General features: G+C 42.8%; 1 long non-coding RNA gene across 4 annotated transcripts; it reads left to right on the top strand.

Moving 5' to 3' along the window:
* The first annotated feature begins 16 nt into the window (after positions 1–16).
* Positions 17–12,231, top strand: LOC134867221 (uncharacterized). 4 transcript variants are annotated; one of them, XR_010166131.1, is made up of 5 exons: positions 33–178; positions 297–331; positions 744–847; positions 1,352–1,726; positions 11,960–12,231. It is a non-coding gene; the product is annotated as an uncharacterized LOC134867221 (long non-coding RNA). The 4 variants fall into 4 exon arrangements; XR_010166132.1 differs by lacking the exon at positions 297–331 and having other exon boundaries at positions 17–178; XR_010166133.1 differs by lacking the exons at positions 297–331; positions 744–847 and having other exon boundaries at positions 21–178.
* The last annotated feature ends 1,699 nt before the right edge of the window (positions 12,232–13,930 follow it).

Genomic DNA, 13,930 nt, shown 5'->3' with positions numbered 1-13,930 from the left:
CGGATCTACCGGGGTGGCATGAGGTTGCCACCCCAGATGGCAGCGTTGATTTGAAAGAAAAGTTGTGGCTCATTGCTCATCTATTCGAGAGAATCTCTAATGTCCGAGTGCAAGTAAATGCAGCAGAAGACGGTGCGAAACGGGAAGCATTCGGACCCAAGAAGACGGAAGGAATGAGGTAAGACTGATCAACTATCTATGAAAAAATGAAAAATAATCAATAATAACTTCTCAGAACTCCTCAATGCTTTGGAACTACAACAATAACGCTAACTTTACGTGTGCTTTTCTGGGAGTGCGACGAGAAGCTCAGAGGTCTCTCCTGTGAAATGTAAGCAAAGCTTAATGTGTTCCAGTTGCAGAAAAGAGAGAAGTTAGATTATGTCCATGTGAATCATAACGTTAATGCTGATTTTGAAACGATACAAATCCGGTTGAGTAACGTTATTATCAGTAACTTTACTTACTGTGCGTGTAATGTTAGCTAGGTCTGGGGTTGGATCTGTGCAACGTAGTAAGGCTAGCAGCTTTTGTTTTAAAAAAAAATGTAATTCATGAAAAAATGTTATATTATCAGTCATTTAGCAGGATGTTGTAAGGAATAAAAATCAATATTATGTGTAACTACAACACTGTCTTTTTTGAAAACCATTTTATTTTGAAACTGTTTATTTTTGTAACCGGATGTATACTACACTGATGACACTAAAAGAACACTTCTACACATGTACAACCTGGTCAAGGCTAAACACACCGATTCTGCCTTTCAATAATAACTTGGGATCTTCAGGAATCAGTTTGGATTGGGAAAGATTGGGCCACAAGCTGCAGTTATTTGAAGCACACAGTAAGTGGGAAAACAACATGCATTTGCTCAAACAGCATTCAATTTTAAGTTGAACACCATTATTCGTAATGATAACCAGTAATTTAAAAGAAAACATAATAAATTAACTTTGAATCTTATAGAAATGAAGAGGAAGGGTGGCATTGCAAGTTTTTTCTCACCAAAGAGGAAATAAATTGAAGCTGACAGACAGGGAAGTGACAAGGTAGATGACCAGGGACATGAGGAGGAAGGAGAACTCAACAGAGAAGAAGAGCAGGGACATGAGGAAGGAGAACACAACAGAGGAGAAGAGCAGGGACATGAGGAGGAAGGAGAATACAACAGAGAACAAGAGCAGGGACATGAAGAGGAAGGAGAACACAACAGAGAAGAAGAGCAGGGACATGAGGAGGAAGGAGAACACAACAGAGAAGAAGAGAAATTGTGTTATAATTAGTTGATATAATGTGTAATCAGTAATGCTCTATTACAGTTTGAATATGTTTTACTCCCATCTTCTAGACATATCCAAGTCCAGGTGTGAGGAGCCAGCTGAAACGGGGGAGTTTCCCCAAGACCCTTCAGGGAGGAGCCAGAAGGAGCTTCAGCACGGACTGGTTCAAAACTCATTCATGGCTTGAGTACTCACAGTCCAAAGACTCCGCATATTCTTTCCCCTGTAGATATTTCTCTTTACCTGATGCCCCCAAGACTGTTTTCACCTCAATTGACGGGTATCGTAACTGGAAAAAGGCCACAATGAAAGACAGTGGTTTCTGTTCTCATGCCCGATCTGAAAGCCATGTAAATGCAATGTTTGCATGGGCAGAAAACAAGCGAATGAGTGACAAAAATACCCCAATGATGGGAATAATGGATGAGCAAAATAAGAAAAAGGTGATTGAAAATCAAAACTACATTAAAACACTAGCTGAAATTCTGATGGGAGTTTTTTTTTAGCTATGTTAGATTTGCTGGGAAACCATGATCCACTGATTTAAAAAAAACACTTGAACAGCAAGCTAAAAATGCAACATACACCAGTAAAACAATCCAGAATGAGATACTGGAATGTTTGGTTGCAATGGTTAAGGAAGAAATCATTGAAGAGGTTAAAAAAAGCAGGCAGTTTGCAGTTATTGTAGACGAAACTAAAGATGTCCAGAAAAAAGAGCAAATTTCATTGGTTCTGAGATACTATTACAATGGTGTAGTTCACGAGAGCTTTCTGGAGTTTGAAGTGGCAGAAGGCCTGGATGCTGCTGCATTAAGTGGTAAGATTATAAGTTTTCTTGAGAAACATGGGCTGGAGTATAAACAAAACCTTGTAAGCCAGGGCTATGATGGCGCTGCAGTGATGAGTGGGGCACAGGCTGGTGTCCAAGCGAAAATAAAAGAAATAGCCAAAAATGCTTTCTATGTGCATTGCAGTGCACACTGCTTAAACTTAGTCATAGTAGACTCTGTCAAAAGTGTAACAGATGCGGGAAACGTCTTCTCATTGTTGGAACGAATGTATGTGTTCATATCTGGTTCTTATGTACACAACAAATGGCTGGAAGTGCAGCGGGAGATGTTTGACGGTGCACCAAGGGAATTCCAAAGGCTTAGTGATACACGTAGGGCCTGCAGGCATGTAGCATGTCGCAATGTTATGGATAGGTTACCTGCGATAGTACAGCTGCTTGAAGAGATTGTCTCTGAGAGCCATCCACAAACAGCTGTTGAAGCTAGGGGGATATTGGCACATATTGATCTGAATTTTGTTGGATACCTTGTACTGTTCCGAAAGGTCTTGAGTGACTATACATTTTTGTCAGACATGCTCCACTCTAAGCCATTGGACTATGCTAAGGCATTTGAACTAGCTGAAGCACTTAAAGAGACATTGGTACAATATCGTAGTGAAGCCTCTTTTGATGAAGTGTGGAGTGAAACGCTCGATTTGTGTGAAAGAAGTAGCACTGATACAGCTCAGCGAAAGCCAAAGAGGTCAAGACAGATGACAAGGACACTTCAAGGTAGTGTAATCCCTTCCACTTTGGCAGCATGTAGTTCCAGATAGCAAACACTCTTTTTGCATCAATGTGTACTATCCAGTTATGGCTAAGATGATTGGAGAAATAGAAAGACGATTTTCTAACACAAATTGCAACATAATGCAGGATGTCCAGGCACTAAATCCGTCGAGTACTACTTGTTTGAGAGAGGTGGCTGTTATTTTATTGGCTGATGCCTATGATTCAAATATAGAGGATCTTAAACACGAGTTACATCAGACAAGGAGAGTACTAAAAAGAAAGAAGAAGGAAAAGTCCTACCACTCTGATTTTTGGACCCATACCAAGATGTTTTTTATGAGTTGTCTGATTGTGTAAAATAGCAGTAGTTTTACCTGTGAGCAGTGCATCCTGTGAAAGAAGTTTCTCAACTCTTAGGATCATTAAGAGTTATTTGCGGTCTACAATGACAGAGAAGAGACTGTCAAGTTTGGCTGTACTCAGCATAGAATCAAAACGCTCTAAAGCTTTGGATCTAAATAAGTTTGTGAGGCGTTTTGCTGAACAACATGGTAATCGCCGAGTTCAGCTGTTACAGGCATATACTTCTGACGGGGGATGCCACCCCTCAAAATCTCCTGCCACCCTCTTGCCACCCCATGCATATTTTTCTAGATCCGCCCCTGAGACCAAGTACGTCTCTTGTCAAACCATAGTCCCAATTATTTAAAACAATCAACTGTTTCCAAACCTACACCTGATAAATTCAATTTAAACTCTTGGGGAATATTCCTTCTAGTAAAGAAAACTGTTTTGGTCTTTTCTATGGAGATCCTGAATCCCCACTCAAGGGCCCACATTTGAACATTATTCACTGCCTGTTGCATGTTATTGACAACATAGTTCACGTTCCTACTCCTCATCCACATAGCCCCATCATCCGCAAATAGTGCCACATTAATTGATCTGTCTATATTTTTTTAAATGTCATTAATCAGAACCAAGAATAGCACTGGACTTATAATGCTACCTTGCGGGGTGTCATTCTCCACTACATATTGATTGCTAACTGCTTCATTAATTTTGACTATGATCCTCCAGTTAAAAAGTCACTAATCCACTTAAACATTTTTCCTTTGATACCCATCTCTCTCAGTTTGATGAGAAGGCCCTCTCTCCACATCAAGTCGTATGCCTTTTCCACATCAAAAAATACAATTAAAACTGTCTCTCTATTAACCTGGGCTTTCCTGATTGAATTCTCTAGAACAACTACAGGATCCATAGTTGTGAAGCAGATTTTTTGTTTCCACCCACTAAACCAATCTGTCATTGACTAACCTTTCCATCACCTTACCAATTTGGGACGTTAATGCTATCGGTCTGTAGTTGCTTGGATTCTTTGCGTCCTTCCCAGGTTTCCTGATGGGTACAATAACAGATTGCTTCCATGTTGCTGGAATAACTCCCTCCAACCACACCTTAATGAATAACCTCAATACTACCTCCTTTATCAGCTAACTTGTCAAACATTTCATTGCAAATCATATCCCTCCTTGGAGTAGACATCCCAACCTTCTTTAAAGCACTATTAAGTTCATTCAAAGTAAACTGGGCATTAAGAATTTCCCCATCTCCTACATCCTCGCTTAAAACTTCTCTGTATTTCCTTAGTGTTGTTTCTCTTCCAGTTCTTTCCTCCTGAGTTAGATTTCCTAATTTCCTTTACCAATGCCTTAGCTACAGCTTCAGCCTTATCTTTACTATTAGTAATAAATCTTTGCTCCTCAATCATCACTGGATACTCAAAATCCCTCCCATTACCTCTCATCTTCCTAATCATGCCCCACACTCTTTGAATTGGAGTTGTTCTTTCAATCGACTCACAAAACTTTTTCCAATATTCCTTTTTTGCACTCTGTTTACATTTAATTACATTTTCAAAATTTAAGGTCTGCTTTAGGGTTTTGAAAGCCTTATTTCGGTCTCTGACAGCCCCATTACATGTCTGAGACCACCAAAGGACCATTCTTCCTCCACTACCAGGAGTTGACTTAGGAATAGTTACCTCAGCAGCACTAATTATGCTATTAGTTACTGCATGGCACATGAGGTCAACACTGAAACCATCCCTAATACCCAAAAGGATCCCCACTTTGCCCTCTAACATCCATCTCTCATTCCTTACCACTTGTTCTCTTACTAGCTCAATCTCCAACTGGACCACCAGGGGGTAATGATCACTACCAAAAGTACTCTCATTTAGCACCTCCCAACTGCACCTACTAGCCAAAGCTTGCGATGCAATTGAGAGATCTATGGCAGACCCACTACCTTTTGCAACATCAATTCTTGTATAAGAACCATCATTCAAACAAACAACTTCTTTATCATCTAAAAACTCTTCAACTATCTATATACTATGTCAATGGTGATGGAGGAATAGTCTCAGGTGCTTCGTCTATCTTGTTAAGATCAGCACTTATCTTTTCCCAAGATAAATTACTCAAATTTAGGAACTTAGCAGCGGCCTTCACTATGATTCTGATTTTCTCTGTGTTGTTTTTGGTACAGTACAGTTTATCACATAGGCTATAAACAGTACCAAACGTTCTGAATTAATCATGATTTCACCCTGCATGTTATTCTGTCTTTTATTTGTTTCCTTGCTCTCTTTCTCAACCTCTTTCACGGCATCAGCATAGGAAAGCTTCCTAGCTACTCTCACCTGCTGCACTTCAACAGCCTTTTTCCAAGTCGACAACCCCCATAGGCAGCAGTATGATCTATTGTAGTTAAATTCAGTTGTTCATGCTAAATGTTTTGGTTAGAAATATGATTTACTTATATTCAGATTAATACTTAGTAATTGTGTTACTCAAGAGTGTGTTACTTAACTTTAATGTTGATTTACTTACTTGTATAAGAATGTATGAATCATAACAAACGGTGCGGTCAAAGCTTAGGGGAGCAGCAGGGTGAAACCAGGTCAGACAGAGGACTCACCTACAAAGTAAGAGAGCAGCAAAGGTGGGGGCTACTCACATTCAAGGCAAAGGAGAGCAGCAAATGTGGGGGCTGGAGGCAGTCGAGGACAGGGCAACAGAGAACAAAGAATGAGGACAGGAACTGGTAAAAGGGGAGGAGGTGTGTTGCAAGGTCGTTATGCTCTGTCCACAGATGCTGTAGCCAGTGGCGGCTGGTGAAAAAAAATCTTGGTGGGGCTAGAGTGCCAACAGATTTCCCTGCCTAATCTAGCATAAGCATTCAAATGAACAGTCGGAAAATGACTACAGTTCCACAATAATAATTTAATTTCACAGTTTCCAGCTTCACAGAAAAAGTAACAATTTACAGCTATATTAGACTTTATGCTATCAAATACTATACAATACAATCAAGGGATAAATTAACAACAAGGGTATGATTTCAGCTGAATCTATACAAATCAACAGTGAGTGAGTGAATGAGTGAGTGTGGGTTGAGAAGAGAGAATGAAACAGAACTTTCCTATTAAAATGTAACATATACAAAGAATTTAGAACCAAGTTATTTTCAAAATTTTTACATAAACAGATTATTTTAATACCCTCTCTCAAGGAAAAATGCATTTACTTGGAGAAAACAGCATCAGTGCCATACAGTTGTCATTGCATGTCACAGCCTGAGAGAAACAACAAAGCATTCTCCACAACTATATTACAATTACATACTATAATATTATTACATATTGCCCATTGAATGTAAAATAAACATAAAAGACACTCTCTGTGCCTGTTCCTCTCTGTGTGTCTGTTCCTGTGTGTGTCTGTTCCTCTCTGTTCCTCTGTGTGTCTGGTCCTCTCTGTCTGTTCCTCTGTGTGTTTGTTCCTGTCTGTTCCTCTGAGTGTGTCTGTTCCTCTGAGTGTGTCTGTTCCTCTGTGTGTTTGTTCCTGTCTGTTCCTCTGAGTGTGTCAGTTCCTGTCTGTTCCTCTGAGTGTGTCTGTTCCTCTCTGTTCCTCTGTGTGTGTCTGTTCCTCTCTGTGTCTCTGTTCCTCTGTGTCTCTGTTCCTCTGTTCCTCTGTGTGTCTGTTCCTCTGTGTGTCTGTTCCTCTGTGTGTCTGTTCCTCTCTGTGTCTCTGTTCCTCTGTGTGTCTGTTCCTCTGTGTCTCTGTTCCTCTCTGTTCCTCTGTGTGTCTGTTCCTCTGTGTCTCTGTTCCTCTCTGTTCCTCTGTGTGTCTGTTCCTCTCTGTTCCTCTGTGTGTCTGTTCCTCTGTGTCTCTGTTCCTCTCTGTTCCTCTGTGTGTCTGTTCCTCTGTGTGTCTGTTCCTCTCTGTTCGTCTGAGTGTGTCTGTTCCTCTGTGTGTGTCTGTTCCTCTGTGTCTCTGTTCCTCTGTGTGTCTCTGTTCCTCTGTGTGTGTCTGTTCCTCTGTGTGTCTGTTCCTCTGTGTCTCTGTTCCTCTGTGTCTCTGTTCTTCTCTGTTCCTCTGTGTGTCTGTTCCTCTCTGTTCCTGTGTGTCTCTGTTCCTCTGTGTGTCTGTTCCTCTCTGTTCCTGTGTGTCTCTGTTCCTCTGTGTGTCTGTTCCTCTCTGTTCCTGTGTGTCTCTGTTCCTGTGTGTCTCTGTTCCTGTGTGTCTCTGTTCCTCTGTGTGTCTGTTCCTCTCTGTTCCTGTGTGTCTCTGTTCCTCTGTGTGTCTGTTCCTCTCTGTTCCTGTGTGTCTCTGTTCCTCTGAGTGTGTCTGTTCCTCTGTGTCTCTGTTCCTCTGTGTGTCTGTTCCTCTGTGTCTCTGTTCCTCTCTGTTCCTCTGTGTGTCTGTTCCTCTCTGTTCCTGTGTGTCTCTGTTCCTCTGTGTGTCTGTTCCTCTCTGTTCCTGTGTGTCTCTGTTCCTCTGAGTGTGTCTGTTCCTCTGTGTGTCTGTTCCTCCGTGTGTCTGTTCCTCTGTGTCTCTGTTCCTCTCTGTTCCTCTGTGTGTCTGTTCCTCTCTGTTCCTGTGTGTCTCTGTTCCTCTGTGTGTCTGTTCCTCTCTGTTCATCTGTGTCTCTGTTCCTCTGTGTGTCTGTTCCTCTCTGTTCCTGTGTGTCTCTGTTCCTCTGAGTGTGTCTGTTCCTCTGTGTGTCTGTTCCTCCGTGTGTCTGTTCCTCTGTGTCTCTGTTCCTCTCTGTTCCTCTGTGTGTCTGTTCCTCTCTGTTCCTGTGTGTCTCTGTTCCTCTGTGTGTCTGTTCCTCTCTGTTCATCTGTGTCTCTGTTCCTCTGTGTGTCTGTTCCTCTCTGTTCCTGTGTGTCTCTGTTCCTCTGTGTGTCTGTTCCTCTCTGTTCCTGTGTGTCTCTGTTCCTCTGAGTGTGTCTATTCCTCTCTGTGTCTCTGTTCCTCTGTGTGTCTGTTCCTCTGTGTGTCTGTTCCTCTGTGTCTCTGTTCCTCTCTGTTCCTCTGTGTGTCTGTTCCTCTCTGTTCCTGTGTGTCTCTGTTCCTCTGTGTGTCTGTTCCTCTCTGTTCATCTGTGTCTCTGTTCCTCTGTGTGTCTGTTCCTCTCTTTGTGTGCGTGTTTGTCTCTCTCTCTTTCTAGGTTTTATTTGTACAAGAATTTCGCTTGTCTTTGTTTTTGGGAGGCAAATTTTTCAATGACCCTGGTGTTGAAATCAGGAATGTCTTTTGTCATTTTCTTTTCGATGGAGAGCATAGCCAGAGCGTTGAGCCGATCTTGTGACATAGTGTTCCTTAGGAAAGTTTTATCCTCTTTAAGGTAGAGAAGCACCTCTCAGACTCTGATGTTGTCATTGGTGTTGTGATGATGATGTTGAGAAGTCTTACAGTTTCAGTGAATGTTTCTCCAAGGTTGTTTTCCATCAAAACCTGATAGAGAGCCAGTGCACCTTTGCAACTCTGAAACTCCTCATTCTCGTAGATCAGGGACAGTTTTGTTTTAAGTCTGGCCTTGTCCAATGAGGGATAGGCTTCCACCGTGGTTTCCAGTGCTGAATCTGGGAACTTTCTGCTGTGTTGTTGGAACAAGTCTCCTTGCAAGAGTGTGGCGCTGATGAGGTGCTTGGTGAAAGAAAACCTCTCCTTGGAATGGCTCATGATGGTGTCACATACCTATGCGATAATATACAATTTTAAAAAAGGGAAAGAATTAGGTCTTCACATGTCTCACTACAATCAATGTTCTGAATAGCTAGCCTATATTGTGTAATAAACCAAAATGGTTAACTGTAATTATTCATAGATATCGTCAAATGACAAGATACATTTGAGTCTGGACTACTATATCAAGTGGCGAGCATTCATTAGATTTGATAATGTCTCTGTTCCTCTCTATGTGTCTGTTCCTCTCTGTGTGTCTGTGTGTCTGTTCCTCTCTGTGTGTCTGTGTGTCTGTTCCTCTCTGTGTGTCTGTGTGTCTGTTCCTCTCCGTGTGTCTGTGTGTCTGTGTGTCTCTCTGTGTCTCTGTTCCTCTCTGTGTCTCTCTGTGTGTCTGTTCCTCTCTGTGTGTCTCTCTGTGTGTCTCTGTTCCTCTCTGTGTGTCTGTGTGTCTCTGTTCCTCTCTGTGTGTCTGTTCCTCTCTGTGTGTCTGTTCCTCTCTGTGTGTCTCTGTGTCTCTGTGTGTCTGTGTGTCTCTGTGTGTCTGTTCCTCTCTGTGTGTCTGTGTGTCTCTGTTCCTCTCTGTGTGTCTGTGTGTCTCTGTGTGTCTGTTCCTCTCTGTGTGTCTGTGTGTCTGTTCCTCTGTGTGTGTCTGTGTGTCTGTTCCTCTCTGTGTGTCTGTGTGTCTGTTCCTCTCTGTGTGTCTGTGTGTCTGTTCCTCTCTGTGTCTGTTCCTCTGTGTGTGTGTGTGTGTGTGTGTGTAAGCAAGTGCTTACCTCTAGTGCCAAATGGTGCTGTGTGTCTTCTCCCAATGTTCTCCGTTTCTTTGTGGGTGGATCCTGAACAGGTCCCCTGTACTCCTCATCCTCAGCCAGATTAGGAACAGCCTCCCTGATCCAATGCATAAGAAAACTGGTTAGGGATATATTAACCAAACCCAAGGTTGTTATAATTACTGGCAATTATATTTCATCTAAACTTCACAAATAAATTAATTATTTGAATAAGATGACATATAAGCATTTAAGGCTACACATAATATATGCAGAGAATTAACAATTAGGCTATGCTACATAATAATGCATTTAACATACCTGATAGCCTGCATGCGGTTCATGAATGCCTGGGTGATTCCTGCGATGTAGACAGCATCGATGTTTCTCTTCTGGAGCTGATTATACAGCATGTCTACAAGTGGCATGATCTTGTGGAACAAGGCTAGGAAAAAACAGAAAGCTTCATCTTCCAGCATTCTCACATAGCCTCCAGCCTCTCTCTTCGTTTGGCCATCAAATGCTTCACTGTTCCGGGTGGTCTGAAAACACTTCACCAGATCATTCTTGTGCTCATAGACTGTGTTGACTGCACGACTGTTGAAGTTCCAACGTGTTGAGGATGCACTTGGAAGTCGGTGCGCCACCAGCTCATCTAGCACTGCCGTTCTCTTGCTCGATTTTGAGAAAAAAGAAGCAAATCCCCCCATGTCGGTGAAAAAGTGACTGATCTGAGGGATGTGGGAGGTCGCCTGCTGCATTACCAGGTTTAACTGATGGGCATAACAGTGAATGTAGTGAGCGTTTGCATAGATGTCCTGTACCTTTCGCTGCACTCCTCCAGTGGCACCCCTCATTACCGCTGCCCCATCATATGCCTGGGCGATCAACTTATTTTTTTGTCCCTCAGGAAGGATGCTGTGCAGGCTCTCCAATAAGGCACCGGCTATTGAATCCGCACAGCTGTTGGGTAGCTTGATGAATTCATAGAAGCGCTCCTGTATGTTGTTGTGTCCATCGATGTATCTTAGGACCAGGACTAGCTGACAGTGCGTGGAAATGTCGGTAGTTTCATCCGCTTGGATAGCTAAAAACTCAGCTGTCTTCACTTCATCCACGATCTTTTCTCTTAGAACTGCCAGCATACAGTCCAGGAGCTCGTTCTGAACGGTCTTCGAGGTGCCTTTAAATACGGTCGCATTTTCAAGGTGCTCCCTCAAGTCCCGATCAATGGATGCCATTAGGTTGACTAAACCTCTGAATATTCCGGCGTTGTCTGAGGAATCCCTTTCATCATGTCCCCGCATTGCTAATTCAAAAGCACCACAAAAATTTACACAATCGATGATCTGAGATAAAATATTGCGGTTTTTATCTACCTCTTCATTGTGCCTTCTGACAGCGATGCGGTGCCCATCATCGAGCTGCGTTGCTATGCTAATCTTTCCAAACACAGCTAGCTTTACGCAGTTTTCCATGTGAACTTTGGATCGATCGTGCTTCTTGATCCGTTTAGAGAGGTGTTTTAAGTCAGTTAGTCCAGTCTTTGTCCAAGTCGAATCACATTTGTCACTTCTGAAGAGGATACAGGGGAAACAGAAAAGTGCATTGGCTGCTCCACAACCTGCCAGCCACGTCTTATGGTTGAACCAGCTCCGACAAAAACTCCGTTTGTAAGATTTATCTTTCAGCTTGATTTGCTGGGAAATGCTGATTTCAGGCTTGTCGGGTCCCAGCTCCTTAACGAGAAGTTTTTCCTCCGTCGTCCGTCTCGCAAAAGGGTATATTATTAACGATTTCACCGAATTTGGTGGAAGCTGCTCTTGAACTCCAGTTGTCACCGCCATCGCCATCATCTCTCTTCGTCGTCGCGCGTATTTTTTCCCCACGTAGCGTAGGACAGAGTCTGGGAGTCGCACTACGAAAAAAAACTATCACTGGCTCCTTATGTAGCTACAACAATCCTAAACCTTCACGCATTTTACGTAGCAGTTGGGGCTAAATTTCCAGCGCCCCACCGGCGTTAAATTTGGCGACGTTGATAGGCCAATTATTCATAATTTCCCCCTAGCAACCATAACCGGATTGGCTGTTTAGCTGCCGGTCAGGGGCACTTTGCCGATCGCCCCATGAGAGAATGATACACTGTCTGTCAGTGGAAATTCACTGTTTAATGAGTGTTAGTTGGTGGAAATGTTGTTTAAATGATTTAAATTGCATGTAGGCACACACACTATTAAGTAAAACTGACATTGATTTAAAAAAAAATATGCAAAAAATATTTTTTCCCCTCAACAGCTGGTGCGCAGAAGTTACAGACCGGCTGCATGGCATGACACCGTGGGAGAGGCAGCAACAATCTTTGAACGCGGGAGACGGAAGGAGAAGCTGGAACAATGCCCAAAAGATCAACACTACCCTAACTGTCTATTTTTTGCAAACATGTATAAAAACTGGGCTGAGGGAAATATAGTCTGTCAGACTTCGTGCCCTGACACTCTCTGTTGTGTGTAGGGACAGTGTGGCCCAGAGCGCTCTGTAACCTGTGTCTTATTGTTTTTACTTTATTAAAGCTGATTGTGTTCAATTTAAGAAGAACGCTTCCTCGTCATTCAAAAGAACACGCAGAGCAGGTCCACGCTCCAACAGATCCCCGCCACAATTGCAAAATGTTCTCACCTCTTCCCCGCACTGACCATACTCATGATTTCCCCCACACCTTCCACACCTCTGACTACCTTTACACACTGCTGCTACATGGCCATACCTCTGACATTTAAAGCATCTGATCGGGGGAGGAACAAACTCTCGGACGTAAAAACTCATGAAGCCTATCATTACTCTCTCAGGCAATCTCTGTTCTTTAAATTCCAAAAATAGTGACGTACTCTCAACCCTAAGTCCATCCCGCGTTGCCATCAATCTTTTAAAACTAGCCACTGTTCCTCCTTTAATGTTTCTCTTCATTTCCTCTTTATTTTCCCCAAGAGCCACTCCTGAAATGACTCCTCTTGCACCTCGCTCTCCAAACGCTCTAACCTCCGCTACTTCTTTCTTACAGATAGAATGCACTTTCTTTACTTTCTCCTTTTGTGTTTCATCTTTACATTTAGCTGTTCATCCCTCAACACTTTTGTCATTTCAATCTCCCCACACGCCTTCTTCAGTCCGGTAGTTAGAGCCACCAGACCAATAGCCCTAATATCCTGCCCTTCCTTAAACGTAATGATTACCTTTAAATCAGTACCAGGATCCTGGGCAACCTTCCTTCTCACATCTCTACCTCTCTCAATCGATTCACCCTTTTTTCCCTAAAACCACCAACAGCTACACGCTGCTCACTACTCATTCTGCTTTCTCTACCTCCTCCTTGCCCAGATCTTTGATAATTGTACACCTTCCATGCTTCATCTACAAGCTCATCCTCCTCTATATCGCTATTGTTAGAAATAATCAATATATTGGAGCGGAACTTTAAAAGATAATTCACTGTTTCTGGACGGATCATATTTGTCCACTTCCGGTAGTAATACCGGATGCTGTTTTTAGCCTCGGTTAGCATAAAGCTAATATTGTATTGTATATATGAGTAGCGGGAGAAGGACCAGTGGAGTCACATACTAAACACACCACCTCTACCTCTCACTCATTGATGCTGCAATGATACTATTGCCTGTTTAATACCTGATAAACCTCAGAAGAATTGCATAATATAATATTGTAGTTGAGAGCTCAGGACTTCGCTAACAAGATGGCGACGGTGACGTCACAAGAGCACCCGCCCCCGACGACGTCAGCCTATAGAAGAGTCCGGAGAACCCCATGTGACAAGCGGCCAACAGGATCAGCCCCCCACTACCAACCAATGAGAGCACGAGAGCACGTCTTATTTTGAAGTTGTTTATTGTATGGTCGGAAAGGGGTGGTTCTATAAAACATGTTTGTATTGTAGAACCGAACTCTCTTTTGTTCCGGACCGCCAGACAGTAACTACTGATGAGCTCCACTCAGTCAGTGGCCTGTGGACGCGTGTCCCGGGCTATTGAGCCACAGCTGTGAAACTTTTGTAAAACCTACTACTGCATCCAGTGACGTGCGGTGAAGTTCATGGCTGGTGAGGCACTGACGTCATCACAATCAGATTTGAACCTTAGAGCATCTTATTAAATGTTCATCTTATGAAAATTGTTTTAGTTTGGATATGCAATCCTCCATTCTAAAAGTAGGGTCAGGCGAGACGAAAAAATAAGCAAACGACTGCACTTGACT

The sequence above is a fragment of the Eleginops maclovinus genome, chromosome 7, assembly GCF_036324505.1.
Source record: "Eleginops maclovinus isolate JMC-PN-2008 ecotype Puerto Natales chromosome 7, JC_Emac_rtc_rv5, whole genome shotgun sequence".
Lineage (NCBI taxonomy): Eukaryota > Metazoa > Chordata > Actinopteri > Perciformes > Eleginopidae > Eleginops > Eleginops maclovinus.
The sequence above is the reverse complement of the archived record's forward strand: the minus strand, read 5'-3'. Positions and strand labels throughout refer to the sequence as shown.